At 45.1% G+C, this 10,220-nt stretch overlaps 1 long non-coding RNA gene across 1 annotated transcript; it reads right to left on the bottom strand.

Moving 5' to 3' along the window:
• Window positions 1–3,532: 3,532 nt before the first annotated feature.
• Window positions 3,533–9,258, bottom strand: LOC122466357. The gene is made up of 2 exons (XR_006291785.1): window positions 9,188–9,258; window positions 3,533–4,079 (listed from the first exon to the last, which is right to left on the bottom strand). It is a non-coding gene; the product is annotated as an uncharacterized LOC122466357 (long non-coding RNA).
• Between the last annotated feature and the right edge of the window lie 962 nt (window positions 9,259–10,220).

The raw sequence follows: 10,220 nt of genomic DNA, 5'->3' as shown, positions 1-10,220 counted from the left end.
TCATTGGCTAGTGTTTGTAAAGTGCAGTGAAGACACAGGGCCAAATCTAGCCTTGTTACCACCCAGCTCCATCAGTGACGTTACACCAGGGATGCATTTGTCACACAAGTACTGAAATGCTGAGTATGGGACTGATCAAGAGAAAGAACCCCAGAGACTCGAGCTCTTATTCAAAAATGAAGGCTAATTTGTCACTGCCTTGATTTTGCTTGTATTGTTTCCCTCTCAGCTGCTCTGTGGCCAGCTGCAGGCATCACAAGAGACATTGGAGCTCTGGGGATTTCAGATGACTCAAATTGTCACCTTTGATCACAGCTACTTGCCAACAGCATTACTCTAAGCCGCGGGTTTCCTGTAAATGGGCTGAACGTCGAATCCAGTGTGCGGCCCTATCGGTTGCCAAGAAATTCATTTGTTTTCAGTGGCTTATAACTGCCAAATTTTAACCCTTTGCAATAAAATATTCCATGCTTGTTCCCGGCCTCGCAGAGGGGGCGCACGGGGTTCATGCAGGGTCACATGCCCCCCCCAATTTATTGCTTGCTTGTACTGAGCATGATCTATAACACTGCTGAAGCTGCCTGCCCTCACTCTGCTCCCCACCCCCAATTGGCAGGCACAGAAACTGATACCAAAGTGACCCTGAACATCTTCAGTAGCCAGAAATCACTGTGCCTGGAAGCCGATCTCCACAACACAGTCGATCAGATCAAGAAGTGGATCATGCTGGAGGGGAAGTTTGGTGGCCCTCTACACCACCCCCCCACCCCGATCGGCAGGCACAGGTTGTCTCTGCAGCCTTGGTTTACACTGGTTTGGAAACAGTTACCAGCCATTTTGGAGAACATGAGCTGAGACAATAAGTGGCTTTGTCGCTTGTAATCCAGTTTTCCAATTGTTTTTGTTTTTAAGCTCTCTAGCACCTTAGGGGTTTGGAGCAGGAACTAGAAATTTGGTAGCCGGTTAGCCCTGGGGTCAAGCAGGTACCTTTTGTTGTCCCTCTGAAAAAAAAACAACCCAGATTGGGGTGGGTAATAAGCCACAGCACTAAACTCTGCCCCCTTGTGCATGTGCGTTGTGATCCAGTCCTTTGTTACATGATCATGCGCTATTTTCTCAACAGGCCCCTGTCTCACTCAGTGCACAGGATGGAAGGTGAAAGAAGCAGGGCTGTGTAGGAATGAGGGCGTTCTCCGTAGGCCCCTTGCCTCATTTCCAGCTGAAGGTGGAAGGTGCCTGGTGAATGAGGTGGAGGTGCACACAAAATGAAAGGATGGTTTTACGGTTAAGGCTCTGCACTAAGACCTAGAAAGCCAGCAAGGTTAGGAATTTTACATCCGGGAGCGAAATGGTTTTCGCATCCTGGGAACATTTTCAAGATTTCAAAAAAATCATCCCATCCCAAACTGGAACGAAAAGTCGACGTCTTGAAAATGTTTGTGAACTGAAAATCCAAAAAAGTGGTTTGGGTCAATGAAAATTTGGGTCAATGAAACCCATGTTTAAGAAGGATGAATTCAAACTGGAACAGGTACAGAGAAGGGCTACTAGGATGATCCGAGGAATGGAAAACTGGTCTTATGAAAGGTTTCAGAGTAACAGCCGTGTTAGTCTGTATTCGCAAAAAGAAAAGGAGTACTTGTGGCACCTTAGAGACTAACCAATTTATTTGAGCATAAGCTTTTGTGAGCTACAGCTCACTTCATCGGATGCATGAAGTGAGCTGTAGCTCACAAAAGCTTATGCTCAAATAAATTGGTTAGTCTCTAAGGTGCCACAAGTACTCCTTTTCTTTTTGTCTTATGAAAGGAGACTCAGGGAGCTTGGCTTGTTTAGCCTAACTAAAAGAAGGTTGAGGGGAGATATGATTGCTCTCTATAAATATATCAGAGGGATAAATACCAGAGAGGGAGAGGAATTATTTAAGCTCAGTATCAATGTGGACACAAGAACAAATGGATATAAACTGGCCACTAGGAAATTTAGACTAGAAATTAGACGAAGGTTTTTAACCATCAGAGGAGTGAAGTTTTGGAATAGCCTTCCAAGGGAAGCAATGGGGGCAAAAGATCTATCTGGCTTTAAGATTAAACTCGATAAGTTTATGGAGGAGATGGTATGATGGGATAACATGGTTTTGGTAATTAAATATTCATGGTAAATAGGCCCAATGGCCTGTGATGGGCTATTAGATGGGGTGAGATCCGAGTTACCCAGGAAAGAATTTTCTGTCGTATCTGGCTGATGAATCTTGCCCATATGCTCAGGGTTTAGCTGATCGCCATATTTGGGGTCAGGAAGGAATTTTCCTCCAGGGCAGATTGGAAGAGGCCCTGGAGGTTTTTCGCCTTCCTCTGTAGCATGGGGCACGGGTCACTTGCTGGAGGATTCTCTGCTCCTTGAAGTCTTTAAACTACGATTTGAGGACTTCAATAGCACAGATATAGGTGTGAGGTTTTTTTGTAGGAGTGGTGGGTGAAATTCTGTGGCCTGCGTTGTGCAGGAGGTCGGACTAGATGATCATAATGGTCCCTTCTGACCTAAATATCTATGAATCTATGAAAATATTTTGTTTTGATAATTTCAAAACCATTTTTTCCATTTCAACACTTTAAATTTAAAATAAAAAGTCATTTCAACCCCCCAGAATTGGAACTTTTTGGTGCAAAAATGTCACACTGGGACATTTCCACTATTTCAAGGCTTTTTAATTTTTTTTTTTGACCAATGTTTTTTCAAAAGCACAAGACGTTTTCCCACAAAAAGTTTCCATTTCGACCAGTCAGCATTTATCCGTGGAAAAGTGTTTTGTTGGTGAGTCCCCAACTAGCTCGAAGCAATACCTTCATGCCTTGCATAGATGTTGTGAAGAGAAACCTGCTAATGCTGGTAGAGCACTCAGCAGCCCTGGAGAAAATTCAAATTCTGCATTTAGTGCAGGGTTTGGCTGGTAGACATGAGGCCACATGTTAAATAGAGAAAGATAAACAGAAATCTTGACCAGCTGCTTCATTTAGTGAAAGTTGTCCATCTGGTGCACTGAAGGGGGCAGGGGTCCCATAAGAAAAAAGATGTGATCATGTAATCGAAGACTGTATCATATGCAGAGGGGGGGCAGAATTAATTCTGGCACTTCCCAATTTGGGAGTGCCCAATCTGACACCCTTAGTCTTCCTGTAATGCAGTTATATTCGGTATACAGTAAATATCATCCTTTCACCAGCAGCATAATTCTTGACAAGGCAAAAATCCTGCATCATCACAGACCAACATTTTGCTCCATTTTGTTTCTTCCCTAAATATTATTTCTTGTGTATAATTTAAAATAGAAATGCAGTGGTACAGTGGGCCCAGGTGATAACAGTGAGGGGGTGGTAGGTCAGGACTGAGATATATAAGGGCGTTAGACTGTAATAGCAGCTGGGGTGGGTAGAGGTCACCCAACAGAACCATGTGGGGCCCAGGACAGGACAAGCCCAGAAAAGATTAAGGAATTGAAAACCAGAACATGAATGGAAGAAAAGAAATCCAGCCCCTTTAAAAATCCTTTATTCATTGTCTGTGTCTTTTAATGCTCACACAGCTGCTCAACTTCTAAAACTAAGCACAATCACTGGTGCTAAGATCAGAACACAGATTAATTTAAGCATTTAAGATTAATTTAAGCAATTTGCTTTAATTTCATCAACTGCTCTCTCCCATGTTGCCTTTAACACGCTGTGGTGGCTTATCCCCCAGGGCATTTTGTGGATGTTGAACAGGGTAGCTGAGCTCTTCACTCCATGCTGGCCCAGGGTCTTTAGGCCCTGCAGTTCCTGGTTCCCATACAGCAGCCTGATGGATCCTGAGCCACCAAACTTCCTCTCCTGCATGATCTGCTCCTTGATCTGATTGACCGTGTTACAGGGATTGACTTCTAGGCACAGGGATTTCTGGCCACTGACGTTCAGGGTCACGTTGGTGTCAGTTTCTGGGCCGATGATGAGGGTTTGAAGGTGGGTGGCCTTCTCCCTGGGAGCCTTCCAGACACTGGTGGGAGGATCCTGCAGCACTGCTGATCAGCCAGGCTTCTGATTGACCTAACATGACAGGTGAGGAACAGAAGAATCAGATTTCAGAGTAGCAGCCGTGTTAGTCTGTATCCGCAAAAAGAAAAGGAGTACTTGTGGTACCTTAGAGACTAACAAATTTATTTGAGCATAAGCTTTCGTGACCTACAGCTGACTTCATCAATCAGAAACATTACAGACAGAAGAGGCCTATTAGGTTATTGTGCCGACCTACCCTAACCTTCATGTCCACACATGTCAGCTCCTGTACCCACCCTCTCTACCGAAACCAGCCAGTCTCATTTTATTTAGCACCCATAAGTGTGCTGTGGACTTCCCTGAAAATAGGAAAAGGCACAGATCCCGCCCCACTGAGCTCCTTTGTCCACACTGGGGATTTGCCCCCGTTCCAACTCTCGGTGTCTTTCCCTACTCTGTTTTCCTTTGGACTTCACCATAAAAACCACACCTAACTCCAGCCCGGCTCTGCTGCTGCCGTTAGCCAGATCAGCTCTCCTGTTCATTGCTTCAAAAACCGCACCCCGTGCCAGCTGGGTCATGTCACTGGCTCTCAGTTCTGCCATCCACTGAGTTCAGACTCCTGGTGTCTGCCTTTCAGGACGTGTTTCATACAGCTCTTGCCTATGCTTTGAACTTGGTCTCCTCTCTCATGTCCCCCACCCTTGCTGCTGTATCAGCCTTAGCACCCTGTCCCTCTTCTCCTCTGACAGGCATCCCCATGCCTCATGTCCCCAGGCACCTCCATCTGCTAGTTCTAATCCCCCCCTCAAAGTCCCATTTCTAGCCTAGCTGGTACGAAAAAAAAGGCGGGGGGGATTTAATAGAGCCATCAAGATTGTGCCTCATCGAGTATCTGCCTGGCCTGATTCTGGTCCCTATGGACAGGAACTGCATCATGTTAGAATTGGCCCTGTTGACCTCCCCCAGCCTTCGCCTCTGACCTTCACTCAGGTCCTGGACACTCCCTTTGTGTGAGGAGCTTCGCAGAATTGGCTTCCTCCCCAAGGCCCATTGAGGTCTCTTGCTCTGTCCCCTCTAATCCATCCCTTCCATTCATTTGTTTAGTTCTCCCTGAATCCTCTTCAGGTTGTCAGCCCCTGCCTGAGGGAAGAGGTCCAGAACCGAACTCTGTATTCAACATTGTATTCGCCAGTGCTGCCTTGGAACGAAAGGCCTAAACCCCTGAGGGTCTGTCTACCCTGGACACTAACTCAGTTTGAGCCCGAGCCTCCCTTCCATCCACATACAAATCAATCTGACGTGGGAAGCACATAGGACCCGAGCCCTAGATGGCTGTGAGTGGGGAGGGCCTCAGAGCCCAGGCTCCAGACTGAGCCTGAATGCCTATACAGCAATTTTTAACCCTACATCCCAAGCTCTGCAAGCCTGAGTCAACTGGCCCTGGCTCTGAGACTTGGTGGTGCAGGTTTTTTACTGCAGTGTAGGCTTCAGCCCTGCAATATGATGCCACTGTACATACAGTCTCAAAGGCTTGTTCCTCCCAGTCCACTAAAGGGCAATTATTTCTGTATCAAGATCCATACCTCCTCAGGGAGGAGATGGGGAGGCAAGATTTGATTACAGCAGGTTGAGATTTGGTTGGCAATTTTTTGCAAAAAATGTACATCCTCAACTATTTTCAGTTCATTCAGAACCTTGCACTTTCCCCCTGTTTTTCTAACAAAAAAATAATTCACACTGAGAATTTTCATTTTGTTTTGAAAATTTTCATGTAGAATATTTGGTTTTTGCTCCTGCCTTTCTCTGCTATGGCTTATTTTCTTCCACTGGAAATGTGTGAACTCTTTTAAAAGTGTGAAAACAGTGAGGGAAACAGCTTTCTCTCTTCACAAGTTTCTAGTGGAAGGTCAGACGGAGAAAAAACATTTTCTCACACTTTCTCTCACTTCTCTATTAAGTGAGAGAAAACAGTGTGTTTTCTTTCATTTTCTCTTAACATAGTTACCCATTCCCCCTCCCCCCATGGTGAAAAAGGAGGAGAATATTTAAAAAAAAATAGAGTGGGAATTTGGAAACTTCAACCCCCCCCCCCCAATTTGTCATTTCAATTAGTAGTAGAAAAATGAACAAATTTAATTTTTACAAAAACCCATTTCTCAACTAAAAAACCTTACTCAAGGGAATGCCAACTATCCCCTGTCCACCACAGTGTCAATAATGTCAATAGCTGACTCACTGGAATGTAGAGAAACATCTGAGCTTGATTCTTATTTATATTAAGGCTACTGTGCTGTGGTCACACACTGGCAAAAGATTTTTTTCATTACAAATGAAATTGTTCCTTTTTAAGCTTCTTTTTGGTATCTCCCCGCATCCAATCTCTATTGCAAAAAACATTAGAGTTGACATCTCCTGGAAACTGGGATTTAAATGAGGGGGTTTAACACCAGCAGAGGGTTTGGCCTTACTTCTGCATCCCAGATTCACAAGCTCCACATTGCCTCTGGATGCAACAGGCCTGAGGGAGACTATTGCTGCGGTTGCTGCTTCTTGGCACGGTCTGTGGAGGTCTCACCTTCTCTTTACTGACCTTCCTGAGTATCACAGAATCATAGGACTGGAAGGGACCTTGAGAGGTCATCTAGTCCACTCCCCTGCACTCATGGCAGGACCAGCACCATCTAAACCATCCCTGACAGGTGTTTGTCTAACCTGCTCTTAAAAATTTCCAATGATGGAGATTCCACAACCTCCCTAGGCAATTTATTCCAGTGCTTAACTACCCTGACTGTTAGGAAGTTTTTCCTAATGTTCAACCTAAATCTCCCTTGCTGCAATTTAAGCCCATTGCTTCTTGTCCTATCCTCAGAGGTTAAGAAAAACTTTTCTTCCTCTTCCTTGTAACATACTTGAAAACTGTTATGTCCCCCCTCAGTCTTCTCTTTTCCAGACTAAACAAACCCAATTTTTTCAATCTTCCCTCATAGATTATGTTTTCTAGACCAGTGGTACGCAAACTTTTTTCCCACGGACCACTTGAAAATTGCGAGGGTCTTGGTGGACCATGCAATGATCTTCCCAAATGTTGTTTGTACCATTAGCTAACTATTGTAAAACACTTTGGATAAAAGCACCATATTAAAAAAAACTTAATAATAAACGATCCCTCTTGCGTGCATATTATCTGCACACATAGCTCAGCTTTAAGATGCTAAACAAATCTATGAGTCATTGCAAATATTAACACAATATTTTCTGATACTGGAAAGGAGAGTAAAAGGTATTTATCCTACAAAACACCTAGCAGCACCCGCACTGAACCTAATGCTGCTTGCTACTTAAGACTCAATGGGAGTACTCTTAGGCTTAGAGGGACCTATCCACGGACCTCCTGAATGGAGCTCGCAAACCCTGGTGGTCCACAGACCACAGTTTGAGAACCTCTGTTCTAGACCTCTAATCATTTTTGTTGATCTTCTCTGGACTCTCTCCAATTGTCCACATCCTTCCTGAAATATGACACCTAGAACTGGATACAGTACTCCAGTTGAGGCCTAATCAGCGCCTAGTAGTTACTTCTCGTGAATTACTTCTCGTGTCTTGCTCCTGCTAATACATCCCAGAATGATGTTTGCTTTTTTTGCAACAGCATTAAACTGTTGACTCATTTAGCTTACGATCTACTATGACCCCCAGATCCCTTTGCGCAGTACTCCTTCCTAGGCAGTCATTTCCCATTTTGTATGTGTGCAACTGATTGTTCCTTCCCAAGTGGAGTACTTTGCATTTGTCCTTATTGAATTTCATCCTATTTACCTCAGACCATTTCTCCAGTTTGTCCAGATCATTTTGAATTTTAATCCTATCCTCCAAAGCACTTGCAACCCCTCCCAGCTTGGTATCATCCGCAAACTTTACAAGTGTACTCTCTATGCCATTATCTAAATCAGTGATGAATGTATTGAACAGAACTGGACCTAGAACTTATCCCTGCGAGACCCCACTCATTATGCCCTCATTATGCATGACTGTGAACCAATAACTACTCTCTGGGAACGGTTTTCCAACCAGTTTTGCACCCACCCCATAGTAGCTCCATCTAGGTTGCATTTCCCATTTGTTCTCAGTCAGCTGCGTCTCGGACCCTCACCTCCAAATGAGTCTATCAGCCCTTCCTTTTTAGGGTTTTCAGTCTCCTGGCTGTTTTCTTGCTAACCCAGGCCTTTCTGCCTCCTTTTCCTTCTCTGTGCTCTCCCCTTTATAGCAGGCCTGGTTTCCTCTATTAATTGCAGCGGTGGGAGCTTGTCTCCATGACTGGCAGTTCTGGAGGTGTGATCAAGGTGCCTGCTTGTAAATAGGAAAGACTCTCCTCTCTGTCTATGCTCAGTATGGGGTCTGTAAACCCCAGGACAATTGCTCAGAGCCACACTGAGAAATGTTGGACGTGGGCTCATCGGAACAGAAAGAAAGAGTTCTGGCTTCAGACCAGCAGGGCAGGGGCTGGCAGCCCTTAGTTACCATTTGTTATTTGCACTGTTGTAGTGCTTACAAACAACAGTCAGGATCAGGACCCCAAGATGCTAGACGCAGATAAACTGGTTAGTCTCTAAGGTGCCACAAGTACTCCTTTTCTTTTTACGAATACAGACTAACACGGCTGTTACTCTGAAAAAAGATTAATGTAAGCCCAAGTCTGAGTTCACAGTTAGTCCACAGGAGAGTGATGCAAATTCATGGGTCCATTTACATTGGCAATGTGAGTCCATTGGTGTGGAAAGGGGGCATTTGATACCTCTAAATCAGCCAATCCGTGGTCCCTTCTGAAGTTGTCAGCATTGTCAAGGGGAGCATTTCAGACCTGATGTGGAAACAAGTTAGTCTTTCCCCACTATTTGGTTGCACAGGATGCTGGCACCAGAGATTATCTTCAGAGAGAGAGAATGAAGCGAGGGAGAGAAATAGAGAGGGAGGCCAAGAAAGAAATGGGAGAAGTGGAGGGGAGAGGCTGGGAGAGTGAGAGAGGAACAATGAAGAGAAAGAAAGATGGGTGGGAGGTGGGTTGTGGTGGTGGCAGGTTTGCAAGAGAGAAAATTAAAATAACATATTTTCGCTGTCTGTCCTGGTTAGCTGGCAGATCCCACCCCTCACCTGCTTACCTAGGGTAGGCTTTGCACTTCCTTGGTTATCCCAGCTTTGCAGCCTGTCCGGGAGGCTCCAATCTGTCTCTTCTTAGCCCTGTCATAAATATAAAGGGAAGGGTAAACACCTTTAAATCCCTCCTGGCCAGAGGAAAAACCCTTTCACCTGTAAAGGGTTAAGAAGCTAAGACAACCTCGCCGGCACCTGACCAAAATGACCAATGAGGAGACAAGATACTTGCAAAGCTGGAGGGCGGGGGGGAACAAAGGGTCTCTCTGTCTGTGTTGTCTTTTGCCGGGACCAGAGCAGGAATGCAGGTCAGAACTCCTGTAAAGCGTTAATAAGCAATCTAGTTAGATATGCAATAATAATATGTTAATAAGCAATCTAGTTAGATTACAAGGAGTGGAAGGTTGGACATATGACCAGGGAAGAGTATAAAAATATTGCTCGGGCATGTAGGAAAGATATCAGGAGGGCCAAATCGCACCTGGAGCTGCAGCTAGCAAGAGATGTCAAGAGTAACAAGAAGGGTTTCTTCAGGTATGTTGGCAACAAGAAGAAAGCCAAGGAAAGTGTGGGCCCCTTACTGAATGAGGGAGGCAACCTAGTGACAGAGGATGTGGAAAAAGCTAATGTACTCAATGCTTTTTTTTGCCTCTGTTTTCACTAACAAGGTCAGCTCCCAGACTGCTGTGCTGGGCATCACAAAATGGGGAAGAGATGGCCAGCCCTCTGTAGAGATAGAGGTGGTTAGGGACTATTTAGAAAAGCTGGACGTGCACAAGTCCATGGGGCCGGACGAATTGCATCCGAGAGTGCTGAAGGAATTGGCGGCTGTGATTGCAGAGCCCTTGGCCATTATCTTTGAAAACTCGTGGCGAACGGGGGAAGTCCCGGATGACTGGAAAAAGGCTAATGTAGTGCCCATCTTTAAAAAAGGGAAGAAGGAGGATCCTGGGAACTACAGGCCAGTCAGCCTCACCTCAGTCCCTGGAAAAATCATGGAGCAGGTCCTCAAAGAATCAATCCTGAAGCACTTAGAGGAGA

This window comes from Chelonia mydas, chromosome 6 (genome assembly GCF_015237465.2).
Source record: "Chelonia mydas isolate rCheMyd1 chromosome 6, rCheMyd1.pri.v2, whole genome shotgun sequence".
NCBI classification, from domain to species: Eukaryota; Metazoa; Chordata; order Testudines; family Cheloniidae; genus Chelonia; species Chelonia mydas.
This window is presented reverse-complemented; position numbering and strand designations above follow the sequence as displayed.